The sequence below is a fragment of the Leopardus geoffroyi genome, chromosome C1, assembly GCF_018350155.1.
Source record: "Leopardus geoffroyi isolate Oge1 chromosome C1, O.geoffroyi_Oge1_pat1.0, whole genome shotgun sequence".
Lineage (NCBI taxonomy): Eukaryota > Metazoa > Chordata > Mammalia > Carnivora > Felidae > Leopardus > Leopardus geoffroyi.
The window spans coordinates 20,064,129-20,079,316 of record NC_059328.1 but is presented as its reverse complement, the minus strand read 5'-3'; the positions used below and the strand labels follow the sequence as shown (position 1 = coordinate 20,079,316).

The 15,188-nt window shown below is 46.7% G+C and overlaps 1 protein-coding gene and 1 long non-coding RNA gene across 4 annotated transcripts in view; one reads left to right on the top strand and one right to left on the bottom strand.

Annotated features, from left to right (window-relative positions):
• The window catches only part of ARID1A (AT-rich interaction domain 1A), a 69,000-nt gene that overhangs the window by 17,530 nt on the left and 36,282 nt on the right, over positions 1 to 15,188 (bottom strand). The window lies entirely within an intron of this gene.
• On the top strand, positions 12,287 to 14,728 carry LOC123597423. Its single transcript, XR_006712121.1, has 2 exons — positions 12,287 to 12,358; positions 14,572 to 14,728. It is a non-coding gene; the product is annotated as an uncharacterized LOC123597423 (long non-coding RNA).

Genomic DNA, 15,188 nt, shown 5'->3' with positions numbered 1-15,188 from the left:
GAAAAAGATGTATTGTATAGGAAAGACAATTCCCTTTCTGCCAAGAAGGTCTGGGACTATATTCCTAACAAGTGGCCCACAACAGGGATGAACAAATGTACAAATGTTTACCAAGTGAACAAATTCAGTTTTTGTCCTAGCTTTGTTGTTGTTGTTTAGTGAGAATTTGATGTTTACTGGGGGGCCTTGCTTGCCTTGAATTAATCAGTAAAGAGTTCACTCTAGGTCAGTAAACTCCAAGATTGGCAACCAAGAGCTCAATATGAAAAATATTCGCCACAGCAAATGCACCGCCGGCCCCAGCTTCATTCTCTAGCAATACCACTGGTTCAACACCACACATTAACTTCAAGCTGGGAACTAACTGTATCCTGAAGAAAGGATGAGAGCTTTGGGTATGGGCTCAGGTCTGGGAAAACTCTTAATACTCAAATGGTTAAGAAAGAAGTTCTCTTAAAGAGACACATCTGAAGAGAAAGGAGATCCAAAATGACCTGATCTAAGTCTATTGCTGCTCCCACAACAAGCTCATCCTGGAAAGATTATTTCGAGATGACTCTGACTCTGGAGTCTGATGATAACATTGAAGGACAGAAGGTACCTCTTGGGCTCTCTCCCAAGTATCCAGGTTGGTTGGACCTCCTGCAAACCATGGGTTACTTCACTAAGCTGGGAACATTTCTGCTGAGTACTGTGTGAACAAAGCCTGCCCTCAACGCAAGGCAGGCATGTAGGTATGCATTTGTGGATGTGTCTAGCTCTCCAGTGTTAGCTCAGAAAGTCAGAAAATTTTAGCTTTCCTCTAAGCAGCAGACCTAGAACACCATAGCATACTTTAAATATACAATTAGAATTAGTCCCATCATGGACGAGAACTCAAGAAGGCCCTCCTCTAGGTAACACCAGAGTGTCTTCCCTTCCAAAGGAATAAAGTACCTGTAGCTATAAAAAGCCCTGGGTTCATTCCAAGAAAGGAGGATTCCACCCCCATGTTGAGGGCTAAGCTATACCAGGGACAGCTGGCTTCTAAGCCAAAGAGAATAAACTCAAAAGAGGCAGCAAGAAGACAAGAGGAGCCAACTGTGTAGGCCTTGAAAGCCACCTGCTAGGCTCTGGTCTGTATCAGAAACCACAGCTCAATGCTCTCTTTTACAGGGGCCAGTAGGTTCCCTCAGCATTCCTTCCCTCAGTATCCATTCCTTATCAATCTGCCAGCTTCTGGTAATAAGAATTACTTGCTTGCAGAAAAAAGAAATCAGTGTATTTTGAAACAGAATACGAATCAAAGGTCCATCCATAAGAACTTGGCTCTTTTCAAATGGCTTTGAAAAATTAACTGTTTTGGGGTGCCTGGGTGGCTCAGTCAGTTAAGTGTCTGACTTTTTTTTTTTTTTTTTAACATTTATTTATTTTTGAGACAGAGAGAGAGCATGAACAGGGGAGGGTCAGAGAAAAAGGGAGACACAGAATGTGAAACAGGCTCCAGGCTCTGAGCTGTCAGCACAGAGCCCGACGCGGGGCTCGAACCCACGGACCGCGAGATCATGACCTGAGCCGAAATCGGACGCTTAACCGACTGAGCCACCCAGGCGCCCCTTAAGTGTCTGACTTCTAATCAGATCATGATCTCACGGTTGGGGAGTTTGAGCCCCGTGTCGGGCTCTGCGCTGACAAGCCCAGAACCTGAAGCCTGCTTCGGATTCGGGGTCTCCCCCCTCTCTCTGCCCCTCCCCAGCTTGTGCTCTCTCTCGTTCTCTCTCAATAATAAATAAACTTTTTAAAAAATCTTTAAAAAATTAAGTGTTTTGAACATTTTTCTTTTTAACTGAGTAAGTAAAGCATAAATATTCTCATGATAAAAACAGTTCCAACAGTACAGGTAAAGCCAAAGTCCCCTTTTGCTCTCTTTCTGCTGCCCTCAGCAGAGAAACCCTGCTCAACTAGGTGTATATCCTTGAAATCTTCCGAGGAACTCGCGGGGGGTGGGGGGGGTGGTGGGAGAAAAAAAACCCAACAACAACCCACCAACCACTGTTATATAGGTCGGGCAGGGCCTACGGATGCTCCTTCAGCCACAACTTCTGTTAAAAAACCAGGCTCTCCACAGATCCACAAGTGAATGTTCTAGCCCTGCTGAGAGGTCCCAGGAGTTGGAAGAAAACAGCAGCAGCCCCTGCGACAGGGCTCTCAGGACCCTGGAGGTATCTGCAGTGGCAGTGTGGTGGCTTCCTTCAGAGACACTGAGGAGGGCTGTCAGTTTTGGTAAAGTACCCTGAGCTCCTTGGAGAAAAAGTGCGAAATAAACCACTGTCAACAGCAGCCCCACGTGGGCTGGGATGCCTGGGCACAGAATAATAGTAGGGAAGGAAGCAGCATTAATCTTATCTCTCTGATTTGGTTGGTTTGGGGCCAATCTCTCAAACTGTCATTTTCAGCAGATGGCAACTGGTCAGCATGGGGGTAGTTGATTGGGGGAAACAAAATTTTTTTTTTTTTTAAGAACCCAAACGTTAGCATAGGAAGAGACAGATCATTTCCCATTTGAGCATGTATGATGTGCCAGGCACTTTGTGGAATTCCTTCATTTCCTACCACTCTTGGAAGCACTCCCGTTCACATGTGAGGATGAGCACGCTGATGCTCAGAGGGACTGGGTTACATGTCCAAGTCATCCAGCAAGTAAGTGGCAGAAACGAGATTGTGATCCCAGGTCTGCTGAACTCCAAAGCCTATGTTCTGTCTCTCTCCATTACACTGTGATACTGTATGGACTAAGGGGAAAGCACCACACTTTTGTGTTAGGAGACCAAGATCTAGTGCTTGGCACTTGATCAGTTATGGCCTTGGACAAAAGCTGGCAACAAGCTGGGCTTCGTTCTCTCAGTTATACAAAGGAGGACTGGACAAATCGGAGTTTGTGGTACCCCTGGGGCCTATGCATGAAAGTCCACTGGCACCATATGGTTGGGGCCATATGGAATATGCAGTTACCGGCAGTAACACCCTGGAATGAGAGATATGACAACACATAAGCAGTGTAAAGATGTAAGATGTATCTATCAGTCCCAATGGCTAATCACAACAAGTGTGTTTATTGGGAATTAGGAGGGACTGGTAGGGGAGGAAGACTCCGAAGGGGAGAAGTCTCTCCCCTCTATCCACACGGACAGATAGTGCTCTGAACTCCATGTCCTTTTATTGCACGGGACACACCTCTGCTTTCTACCCTACAAAAAGCCAGTTTTTCAGGTCTTTTGTTCCACAAAAAGCCGGATGTCTGGTTGTTGAGTCAGACCTCAATGTGCCGAACAAGTTCGACTTTCTACAACACACCTATCACACAGACAAAGTTCAATCAGCCTAAGCCCCTATTCACCCTGGTGGGGGCCACTTTTAGCATTTCAAAACTCAGGGTCTCAGTCCTTCCAAAAGGGCCCACCTAACAGGTACCTTCCAGGAGGTCTACTGAAAGAATTGTAGCAATGCCCCTTAAGTGGAAAGATCTCTTTCCCTGGGTTAGCTATCTTCCAAGCATAATCCTGCTGAGAGATGGGAGGTAAGGATCAGCCCACTCAGTGCCCTGCCAGTTCCAAGGAAGCAGCAGGGCCAGGGAGAATTTCCTCACGTGTTTCCAACGTGTTTCATGCATTTTATTGCTCATCTACCATGCAGATCAAAAGCGCTGGAGCAGGTCCAAGTATTTCACACAGAATCTCACACTCCAGGCTGGCTACAGCCCCGAAAGCCTTCGTTTCTTCACTTGAAATACTGCCCAATGTTATTTTGGGATGTGACCTGATAGAGGAAGCCCATAGGGACTCCATGACGATAACCGTTCCAGCTGTGATTGGTTGCCCAGCCCCAGCAAGTGCCAGCATGGGTTTGTCAGGCTCTGCTGACAAACAGAACTCGGCAGCTAACACCTTCTCTTCACACCACAACAAAACCATGCCTGAAATCACACAGTCCATACCTCACTGGGGGGTGTGTGGGGGGAGGCCAGCCAGTGCTCTCACAGGAAGGGCTGCAAGCTCTAACATGAATTGGCTGTCTGATGAAGTACATTTTCAAAGCAGGAAGATACCAGATCAGGGTTAGGGGGAGGGGGGGATTCAAACAATCTCCTGACAGAGCCTGAGGATGACATCAGTTCGTTTTGCTGCGCAGATTAAATAACATCAACAGGCAAGTCTGAAGTACAGGCTCGTGGAAATGCTCAGATTCAGGGTTTTCTCTCAAATTTGGCTGAATCCTTGAGAAATGGAGCTTTTGTTAACCCCCAGATGGAGTTCTCGTCTTCTTTCAGTTGAGGAGTGCTTTTGCCAAGTTGTGCAGACTACTGGCGAGGAAACCACCCACCAAGAGAACCAGGTAAATCCTATACACATACTTATAGGGTGTGTATGTTGGGGTGGGGGTGGGGGGAACCTTGAAATTCAGCCACATTCACTTAAATGACTTTTCCTTGAATGAAAATGCACAGCCTGAAATGACCAAATCTGCACTGGCATTTGTCAAGTGTTTTTCTGGCAGCATACCTAACAGATCCACGGCCACGGCGGGAGGCTGCTCCCATGCTGGAGAATGGGAGGAAATCCTGAAGAACACAGAAAAGGCTGGAAGACCTGACTCTTGAAGAAAGGCAGACAGCAGGGAAGGAGGCAACAGCCTGGACAAACTTCAAGGAAAATGGAGTATGGCAAACTTAATTATATAGGAACTACTTAAGGCAAGTGAGTTTTGGGGGAGACCTGGTTTTTCATAAAGACTTCCTTAAGCAACTTAATTGTCAAGTGTCAGGGGAAAAGAAGCTACCTCAAACGCTTCTAGAAGATATTCAGTACAATAAAGCTTCAGTTGTAGGTTCTCTTTTCCTCAGTATTTGCTAAATGGAAGAAAGGGTGATCTGACCCACCCCAGGCTGGTAGGGATTCCAGAGTTACAAAACTCTGCCCTTGTTCCAATGAGTGGTCAACAGTCCAACAGACGAGCTGCCATCCCTGCCCAGAGAGCAGGCTAGCTGGTGGTGGCTGAAATGCCAAGAACGAATCAATACACAGAACAAGCTGCCTCTTAATCCTGGTGGTACTTTTTTTTTTTTTTTTTTTTAATGTTTATTTTTGAGCGAGTGAGCGAGAGAGCGGAGGAGGGGCAGAGAGAGAGAGAGAGAGAGAGAGAGAGGGAGGGAGGGAGGGAGGGAGGGAGGGAGACACAGAACCTGAAGCAGGCTCCAGGCTCCGAACTGTCAGCACAGAGCCTGACACGGGGCTCGAACTCACAAACCACAAGATCATGACCTGAGCCGAAGTCGGATACTTAACTGACAACTGAGCCACCCAGGTGCCTCATACTGGTGGTACTTTCAAGTCAGGGGCTAAGCAGGGATTAACAAGGTGAAAGGAAAGGCAGAGAGGCTGGCACCATCGTTTTAGCTTAGGACCAAACACCATCTCCTGCTTGAACTACACCCACTGTTTGGGATGGCAGAAACTGCTCTGGGAAAGGCTAAGAGAACTTGATTTCCTACCTAACCCCTACCCCAAGTTTCCCAAAACCCCCCACTGAACTCCCTCACAATAGGCTATTGTTCTGGAGATAAGGGGACATTTCTTCCTGGTACCTTCGGGCTGCCAGGTGGGGAATGCACAGTAAAGGAGAGTCAGAACTCTTCTGGTCTCCAGAATGCTTTTCAGGAGCCCACCTCCACAGGGAAACCCCCTATATATACACTTCAGAAGTCATAAATAAAGCTCAAGGAGACCAAATCTCCAAATTCAAAGGATGCTGGAAAGAGGAATAAAGCAAGTCTCCTTGTGGGAAGGGAAGCACAACTGATATAAATATGGGACTCTCGTGTGTCTAACCCTCAGGTACATGGCTGACTCACATTTAACTCTCGCAACCGTCTTCTGATGCTGGCATCCTCCCCATTTTACCAAAGCAGGAGCTCAGAAGTGAAATGACTTACCCAAGGACAGAGAGCTATTAAACAGAAGCAGTGGAGTTCAAACCCACAGCCCTCTGATTCCAGAGCATGCACTCTTTCTACTGTAAAGGGGAAGCTTGCCACCATGAGAGGCGATGCTCCACGCTCCACAAAAAGCCTGGCGACAACCCGTCTCTGGACATGCTGAGTGCCTACCTCCATGTTTCTAACAAATTAACCTCACTAGGCCTTGCCTGGCTCCTCTGTAGAAGGGAAGACTGAAACTAGCTAAGCTAGCTCTACTAGTCTGCAATGCCTCACACTCCCCTCGTTCCTAGCCGCTCTTCCTAGAAGAGACCTTCCTTTCTAGACCTTCTTTCATGGCTTATTTCAAATCGGCCCTTTCATCTAGAACTCTCTTAATTTAAACTTACTATTGCTACACTAAAGGGTATGGTACTTCTCACCTCTGGGCCCTTAGAGGGGTACTTAATGTACAGGGGGTAGGAGGAAGGACAGTGTGACTGAGACTCCAAGGAGACCAGCAGGAAGTTGAGTCCCATGAAGGTATCTGGTCTCCGCAGGTATTCATACTGCATGTGCTCTAATAATGTTATCAAGCACAGGGGTGTGGCCCAGAGAGAGAAGTCAAAACATGCCTGGCCTCTAGATGGCCTCATCTCAGGCGATTTCAAACCCTCACCCAGACCTGCAGGCAAGCAAGCTTCAACACCCTGACCACAGCTGTTCTCCAACAGGGGGGCACCAGAGCTCTCCTCTCACACAGCTGGGTGGCCCATTTCCCAGCCACCAGAGAACTGGGTGGGAAAACCAATTACTTGAAGCTATAGGTGCAGCAACTATGGACTAAAATCATTTATTTTTTGGCTTGGAGACTTCAAAGATAAGAATAGCTTCGTGGGGACAAAGCCTACACAGTCCCAGCACAACTTCTCTGGCCCTTCACTCTCACCCCGCGGGCGATGCTCAGAGTCCCTCCAAGGGTTCCCCTTGACCCAGTGCGGCAAGACTGATAGCACTGTGTTGAATCTGCCTGTGGGACCAGAGCAGGACCAGGCTATACCCTCTTATGTTATTAGTAACCAGAAAAATGTCAGGCACACAAAAGACAACATGCTTCATAAATGTTACTCAATGAACCAATCTACTCAAAAGCATCCTCTTTAGACCCAGTCTCTCTGTCTTCTCTCTTTCGTTTAACCTTCACTCCCACAGTAATCCCATACCCAACCGAGCTCTAGACCTCTACATGGAGGGAGAGACTCTTGGGTGCCGGCATCAGGGAAATGAACTCTCCTGTCTAAAACTGCCAAGTACAACCCCGAATAGGCCACTTGGGTAAGAGCTCTTGATAGAACTGCAGTGCAGAGAAGGAACGCCTGGAAAGGAGGCTGCCGGGAGGTGGGGCTCTGTGTCACTGGAGAAATTTCAATCTAATTACAAAAATACAAGAACCTGCTGTTCTAATCCACCTCAGCAAAATCTCTTGAGGTAGTTCTGACCCTTTGGGTGGGGGCCGAGGGCGTTTCTGAGGTGAAAAGGGGGGGAAGAGAGATTGTGGGGCTGCCTGCACTCCTGCGGCGGGAGCCCCTGCAAACAGCAGCCTGGGCCACTGCAGCAGCCATTGATTTTCCAGGGGTCGATATTCTGCTCCCACAGATCTGCTCAGCTAGAGGTTTAATCACATTGAGTGCTTCTGCTCAACATCTCCCCTGCACTTCCCCCTCCCCAAACCAATAAAACAAACACCAAACACAAGGAGAGCCGGCAATGGGTAGATGGCATTCCCCACAGCTGGCCCCCACCCCCAGAAAAATTCTAAATACCAGCTCCAAGGGAGCCAAAACTACATGGGTAGTCCACAAGAAGCTGCAGGGACAGACCCACAGGTGTCAGAGAACCTTTTAACCCACTGCCTGACACTCCCATATAGACTCTTCTAATAATCCCAAGATTTTATATTAAAAACCCGGGGCACCTGGGTGGTTCAGTCAGTTAAGCGTCCAACTTTTGATTTTGGCTCAGGTCATGATCTCACGGTCCTGAGATCGAGCCCCATGTCAGGCTCTGTGCTAACAGTGAGGAGTCTGCTTGGGATTCTCTCTCCCACTCTCTCTCTCTCTCTGCCCCTCCCATGCACACACTCTCTCTTTCAAAATAAACAAATAAACTTAAAAAAAAAAAAAAAAAACAACCCACAAAACTCCAGTTTCCCAACTTGTGAAAAAAACAGATCCTAGAACTCCCATAGGGTAACGAGCTAACTTGTTTTCCAATGTGTCACAGTCCCCACCAGGCCTGTATAATACCATGTTACCTACCTGACCAGCCTTTGGACACAAACCCCTCCCCTGAAAAGGCTTCTTTCTCACTTGGGCCAGGAGAGAATATCTTATCTAGTCAGAAATCACCTCTTGGCCAAAAAAGTACAGGGTTTTAAGGGTCACTAGCTAACGGACTCAAATCTGAAAAAAAAAAATGAAACTGGGTCAGAGCTGGGCCTGAGTTAGAGCAGTCAAGAACAGTGCATATTTATGGAATAGGGCTGTTCTAATCCCAGCAGGAAACAAGTGCTGTAAAGTTTGAGAAAGCAAAGAAGTTAGGAACTCCCTACTTTCCCCAAGTTAAGCATTTCCTGTTAGGAAAGCCAACCACATAGACCTTGTTCTACCATGATCATCAGCTGAAATCCTAGAACTTGAGCAAGGAGCGGGTAGGGGAGGGAAGAGCAAAGAAGCACAGAAAAGAAGGCAGAGTTCTAGAAAGGAGAAGTGTTAAGGGAGGGGTGCCTGGGTGGCTCAGTCAGTTTGAGTGAGTTGACTTGATTTCAGCTCAGGTCATAATCCCAAGGGCGGAGGCTGTGTGGAGTCCACTTAAGAGTCTGTCTGTCTGTCTGTCTGTCTCTCAAAATAAAAAAAAAGTGTAAGGGAGAAGGGGTGTGGCCTTAAGCTTCCACCTCAAGCAGAAAGCAAGCAAGGATACAAAGTGCATAACTAGGGAAGGCAAGACTGGCACTGTGCTGCACACAGCTTAGACCAAGGTCTAGGGAACTCCAAGGCCTCCTCGGTTTGGTATTAAAACCCCCTAAATTTATATTTGCCAGTGGTCTTCTCTACCATGGCCTACTAGATAAAATCCAAAGATTTGGGGGACGATAGGGAACAAACAGATCTGAGAGTAGGAAATGGACAGCATCTTTACCCAGAAAAGACAGCCAGCCATCTATCCCAAAGGCCTGAAAACCAGAACTCTGAACATGGGGAGAGACACAGTCAAGTTCTGAAAGTAGAAGATGAGGGGGGAAAACAACCAAATATTCTTTTTTTAAATTTAAATATTTATTTTTATTTTTGAGAGAGTGCGTGAGCACACATGCGTGCAGGGGAGGGGCAGAGGAACTGAAGCAGGCTCCGTGACAGCCCGAATTGGGGCTCAAACTCACAAACTGGGAGACCATGACCTGAGCTGAAGTCGGACACTTAACCGACTGAGCCACCCAGGAGCCCCACAACCAAATAGTCCTAATAACAGTTCTTCTGACACTGATCCCGTTTATTTGGAACTTAATTCTTCACCTACCTTCCCCAGAATGTCAGGAAATTACCTTCACTTATCTCAGTAAATAATATTCAATATTCCTCCCACATGAAAGCTGGTCTTAAGGGACAGGTTCTCTGACTCTCAGCTTGAGCCTTCCACTCTTAGTTTCCACTTTCAACAAGACATGGCTTCTTAGTTTCCTTGGGAAAGGTCAAATGGGGAAGCAAGCTAGCAGCTTGGAGGTGAGCTATACCTCACGGAAATCAGAGACTATGTCACAATACCAGCCAATTCCATGCTGACAGCAGGTGGGGAAGAAAGAACAGGTTCAGGCTGTGGAAGTGGATGGAGCAAGAGACTAAGCACCAGTCCCCAAAGGTTGAACACCAAATATCTTAGAAATATGAAGAAAAAGATAACAGAACTAATTCTATGCTTGATTTATCAGGTATGTTAACACAGCTCCATACCCAGGGGTCCTCCCCTCTGGACCAAGTTTGCCAGAACAGATTTTCACTCTGGTGTCCGGTTGGGGGCGGAGGCCCTCATGGTTTCTAAATTATAGCATTTCTAGGAAGACTTGGTTTATTTCTATTTATTTATTTATTTATTTAAAAAAATTTTTTTAAATGTTTATTTATTTTTGAGAGGGAGAGAGACAGAGTGTGAGCAGGGGAGGGGCAAAGAGAGAGGGAGACACAGAATCCAAAGCAGGCTCCAGGCTCCGAGCTGTCAGCACAGAGCCCGACACGGGGCTCGAACTCACGAACCGTAAGATCATGACCTGAGCTGAAGTCGGATGCTTAACCGACTGAGCCACCCAGACGCCCCTCTTTTTTTTTTTTTTTTTTTAATGTTTATTTTTGAGAGAGAGAGACAGAACATGAACAAGTTGGGGAGGGGCAGTGAGAGGCAGAGACCATAGAATCTGAAGCAGGTTCCAGGCTGAGCTGTCAGCAAAGAGCCCAGTGTGGGGCTCAAACTCACGAGCTGTGAGAGCATGACCTGAGCTGAAGTCGGATGCCCAACCGACTGAGCCACCCAGGCACCCCCAACTTGGTTTATTTCTTGTCCAAAAAGCCCAACACCCCCCTTGCCCCAAGGACAGATGAAAAACAGCTTGGCAATCACACATCTGGGGGCTGGATTCCTGATTTTGTTGGTCTTTTTGGAGAAGGACAATGGCAGAAGCCAGGGCATGTACTTCACTGAGGTAATCGTCCAAACAGCTTGCAGAACGTTATAAATGTACCAATGGGAGAGAAAGGGAAGTGGGGTGGGGGTGAAAGAGAGCCATGGTCACCAAGGCAACTGAGTTCATCCATATGTTGACTCAGGAATTGCAGGAAATTCTAGTTTTTGAGGTTTCTTCCTATCAGAATATTTCCTACATCTTCCTGGAGAGTAGACCTAAATCCAGAAGCTGTATAGTATCATTACCTTTGCCTAGAAATCTCAACCCCGCATCTCTACATACCTCTTCCTTCCTTTTCTCCAAAGAAGAGACTATGGTATTCTTCCTTCTCTTAAAGGAGTTTGTTTTTTTTTTTTTGTTTTTTTTTTTTTAAACTGATCCTTTAGAGGAGTTTAGTAAAAACTCCTAATAGTAAAAACAGGTCCTAATAGTAAAAACACCGGAATGGGAGTCAGGAACCCAATGTTCTCATTTACTGAATGACCTTGGGCAAGTCCTTTACCCTTTCTGGGCCTTAGGTTCCTCATATGTAAAGTGGGGGTAAGGGGGAGGGGTAGTGTTTGTGTTAGTGTGGTGAATATTCTGTGGCCTAGCTCACGCTGTCTCCATTCTACTCTTTTCCTAATTATAGAGGTTAAAAAGCTAAAAACCGAATTTCCCAGAATCCCTTGTGGATGGGTTTAGATATAGTTCAGGTTCTCCTAATTAGGAGCAAACTCGGGGTTAGATCAAAGTATGGCAGAGACCATATTTCCGTCTCCTTCACTTGTTTCTGCAGCAGCATTTTGGCTTCCTCTTCCAGTAAACTGGATGCTGGTTCTGGCGGCAGCAGCTGCTCCTTCTTGACTCCAGCTCACTGATCCCTGGATAGCAGACTTAGGGCATTTAATCTGATAGTGGCTCAAAGGTAGGAATTTCCTTCTGGAGGACAAGCCTAGAGCATGCTTCCTCAACCTTCCTAGCAAGTTTGTAAGCCCAATTCCCTGCATTAAATTCCTCTCTATTAAATATACCTAGGCCTAGGGTTCAGTGTAGAAACCACTTGATCTGACACAGGATTATCCGATGATCCCAAAAGAGTCGTTATGAAGGAGAGAGGAGAATAGAATTATTCACAAGGCCTACTCTCTGCTAAGCCAGCATCTTCTGGGGAAAATGGGCAAGATGGAGGAGCATTAGAGCATTAAAATACATTTGTCCAGAACAATCTCCTTCACTTCTTCCTTTCTTTAATTTTTTTTAACAACCTCCCTGCACTTTCTCCCTCCCACTCTAACCCTGGGGTGGGGGTGGGGGTGTTGAACTGCTTACACAGGACAGAAGGTTGAGTCAGCACATGCTTTCTTTCCATCTCTATACTCTCTGCAAGCTATTACTCTGCTGAGGATAGCATTACCTGCCCAACCCCATATAAGTATTCTCTGGATTTTAGAGGGGGGAGGTTTGGGCTAGAAAGGGCTACAAAGTGTCTTTGGCGGCAGCAGGAAATGCTTTTAAGCGCCAGGTAAAAAAAAGAACCAGTCCTGACAACCCTGCGCAGCTGAGGAGTGAAGACAAGTTTGGCTGCAAAAGATCCCAGCTCATCTTCTTATAGCAATTTCTGGTCTAAGCAATGAGCCACCAGCTTCCTGTAGCAAGACTGGGGACCAACTGAAGAACAAGGTCAAATCCAACAGGTACAGTATGCTTGGTGGGAAGGAGGTACTTCCTGCCAGTCCTCCATAGGGTACTGACCCCAGGAGCCATCACACTAGAAGTAAGGCTCAGTTAGTTTTCAGACTGAAGTTGTTCCGAAGAAAACAAAAGGTACTAGCAAGAGGAATCTGTGTGAGACACACAGGCAGGAAGCAGAGCTGAGCCACCAGCGACTAGAATAGAAACAGGAAATGGGCCCAGGAACAAGCATACAGTAATGTGCTGCAAGCAGCACAGGCTCCGGCAGGCACCAGGCAGTATCAGGGCCGGAGCAGCGTGACTGGGATGGAGAAGCAGATTGGCTCGCCCTGCCAGAGAACAGGCGTTCTAGAGAAGGGGCGGCTACTTGCACATGGTACACGCTGCTCCGAGCAGTCTGGGCAGATATGACGGAGGGGGTGGGGATTTCCTTTCTGAGCCTTTTTGAGAGCACCTGGGCTACAATTCAAGGGGAGCAAGCACACAGTCAGATATAAAGAAAACAGGTCACCAACCTCAGAAAAGCCCAGCTTCTCTGAGTACTGAAAGTGCTAGTGGCATTTTTGTCAGCCCCTTGAAAATAAGCCATCAAAAGCCTAGGCAAAAACTGTTGGCCTGTTTCCTTTCACCATGAAATGTGACAAAAGGCAACACAGTGTAAAATTTTAATCCTTCAAGCATTCCAATTTTTTTAAGCCTTCAGAGGATTTCTGTCACTCCCCCCAGTAAACACAGATGACAAAACGCTGGCCCCCGAGCTCACGTGGGCAGCGGAGCCCAGGGCTGCTCAGCACAGGTATACCGAGGAGCTGCCTCGCACAGGTGCTACACGCAGACCTGGTCCCTGAGCAGAGGTCCCAGGCCACCATGAAGAAATCAGGGGAAAAGTCCCAGAGAACGTATTTGCAGCTAGGTTTTGAAGCCAAAGTAGGAGTTTGCCAGGCATTAAAGAGAGAGACAGGGAAGGTGACTGGGCAGTCATTGGAAGCAAGAAGACACTGGCAGGAAGGACTGGGAGTTGTGAGGAGTTTGAGGCACACCTGAGTGGCTGGGGACGAGGCTACACAGGTATGCTGGGAGCTGTGGCTGGTCCCACAATGGGGTCTGGCCTGTAGGCATGGAGAGCCAGGGCCCCCAAAGCACCACAAAACAATGGGTGGTGGTCTTCCATTCCCACCCCACACACTCAGAGATTATTTACAGTTTACTGGACACAGTCAGTAAAATTCATGTATTCCAATGTCTCCAAGCTTGACATTTCACTTGAAAATTTTACTCTCAGTTCTCAGGGTCTAACTCCTTGCTGCTGCTGCTGCTTCTTTTCTTTTAATGTTTATTTATTTATTTAGAGAGAGAGAAAGAAAGAGGCAGAGAGAGGCAGGAGAGACAGATTATCCCAAGAAGGCTCTGCACTGTCAGCATAGAGCCAGACTCAGGGCTCAATCTCAGGAACCATGAGATCATGACCTGAGCCAAAATCCAGAGTCAACCAGACGTTCAACCGACTGAGTTACTCAGGAGTCCCCCTAACTCCTTGTTTCTAAACCATTAGATAAATGAATCACCTGGGGATCTTGTTAACAGTGTTGGATTCAATAAAGCTGGGTGGGACCCAAGAACCTGCATTTCTAAGCAATTTCCCGGGTGATGCCTGTGTTGCTAGATACAGGACCACATTTTTTCAGTAGCAAGGCTCTGATTAACATCACCATTAATCAGGACACTGTTCTCTAAGAAGAAAGGCACAAACAGGGTTTGCTCCCATCTAAGTCAAGGGGAACAAAAGAACCAAATTTGAGTCAACTTCCCACTGTTTGAGGCGATTCCCTAGTTGGTTACTTCCTCCAGCAACCCTGCGCCCTATCAATTTGGGCATGTTCCCTCTCCCACCCCTCCCTGCCCCCCAGCTGCCCTTTTCACAACTCATCTGTGCTCCAGGACAAGGAGGTCTGGAAAAACAGAAGTGAAATGGCAATTCTTTCAGGACAAGCCTGGTAAATGTTAAACGACAAAGGGGTTGAGGCTTCTGGTTAAACTTGAAGAGAGAAATTCAGATTCTCCAAGCCTTTCTTCTGCTGTGTGGGATGCTAGAGGAAATATTTCATCTGAAATATCAGAGAGAGCTGGATTCAAATCCTAGTTCTGACCCTTAGTTTCTTCTAACATAAAAAAGGAGTGGTTACTCATTACATTTCAATTTCTGCTCTTCTAGGAGGATTGGTATTGCCTATAGCGCCTTTCCTGGCCTCACTCCTACCGTCTTAAGATCTGGATGCTACAGAAACAACATAGTCCCCTCCCATTTCTTCTTTCTAGATCACTGTAACCCAAGCTCCCAGCAGTCTGACAGTAGTAAAACATGAGTGCTAATAGCTATAGTGTTATTAAGTAAAGTCTTAAAAAGGGCTTGAAAACCCAGGTGATTTAAAAAAAAAATCTGTACATAACTTAACAGACATTAAAAATCCTAATCCTATTCTCCACCTCATTCCCAGCATCCATAACCTCCATTCCTACCTAATGAGAAGAAACAAGTATGATCCAGCTCTTCAACACTGGCCTCTAAGACTTCTCCAGTCAAGGGTACAGTGTCCTTTGTGAGCTAACCCAGTGAGTGCCCTTGATGCCTTTTTTTTTCACAACTCTTGAGACTTAAGTCTGTTTACACTCTCCTAATATTCTGCCAGCATCTTCAACCTTCTTCCTATCTACAGTATACACATGCGGGTCTTCACATGAAGTGGAGGAATTTGGGCTGATTCAGCTGTCACCGCCCCACCCCCCAACACCTTTCAAGAGTGTTCTTTACCTTTATACCTTTCCCTGAATTTC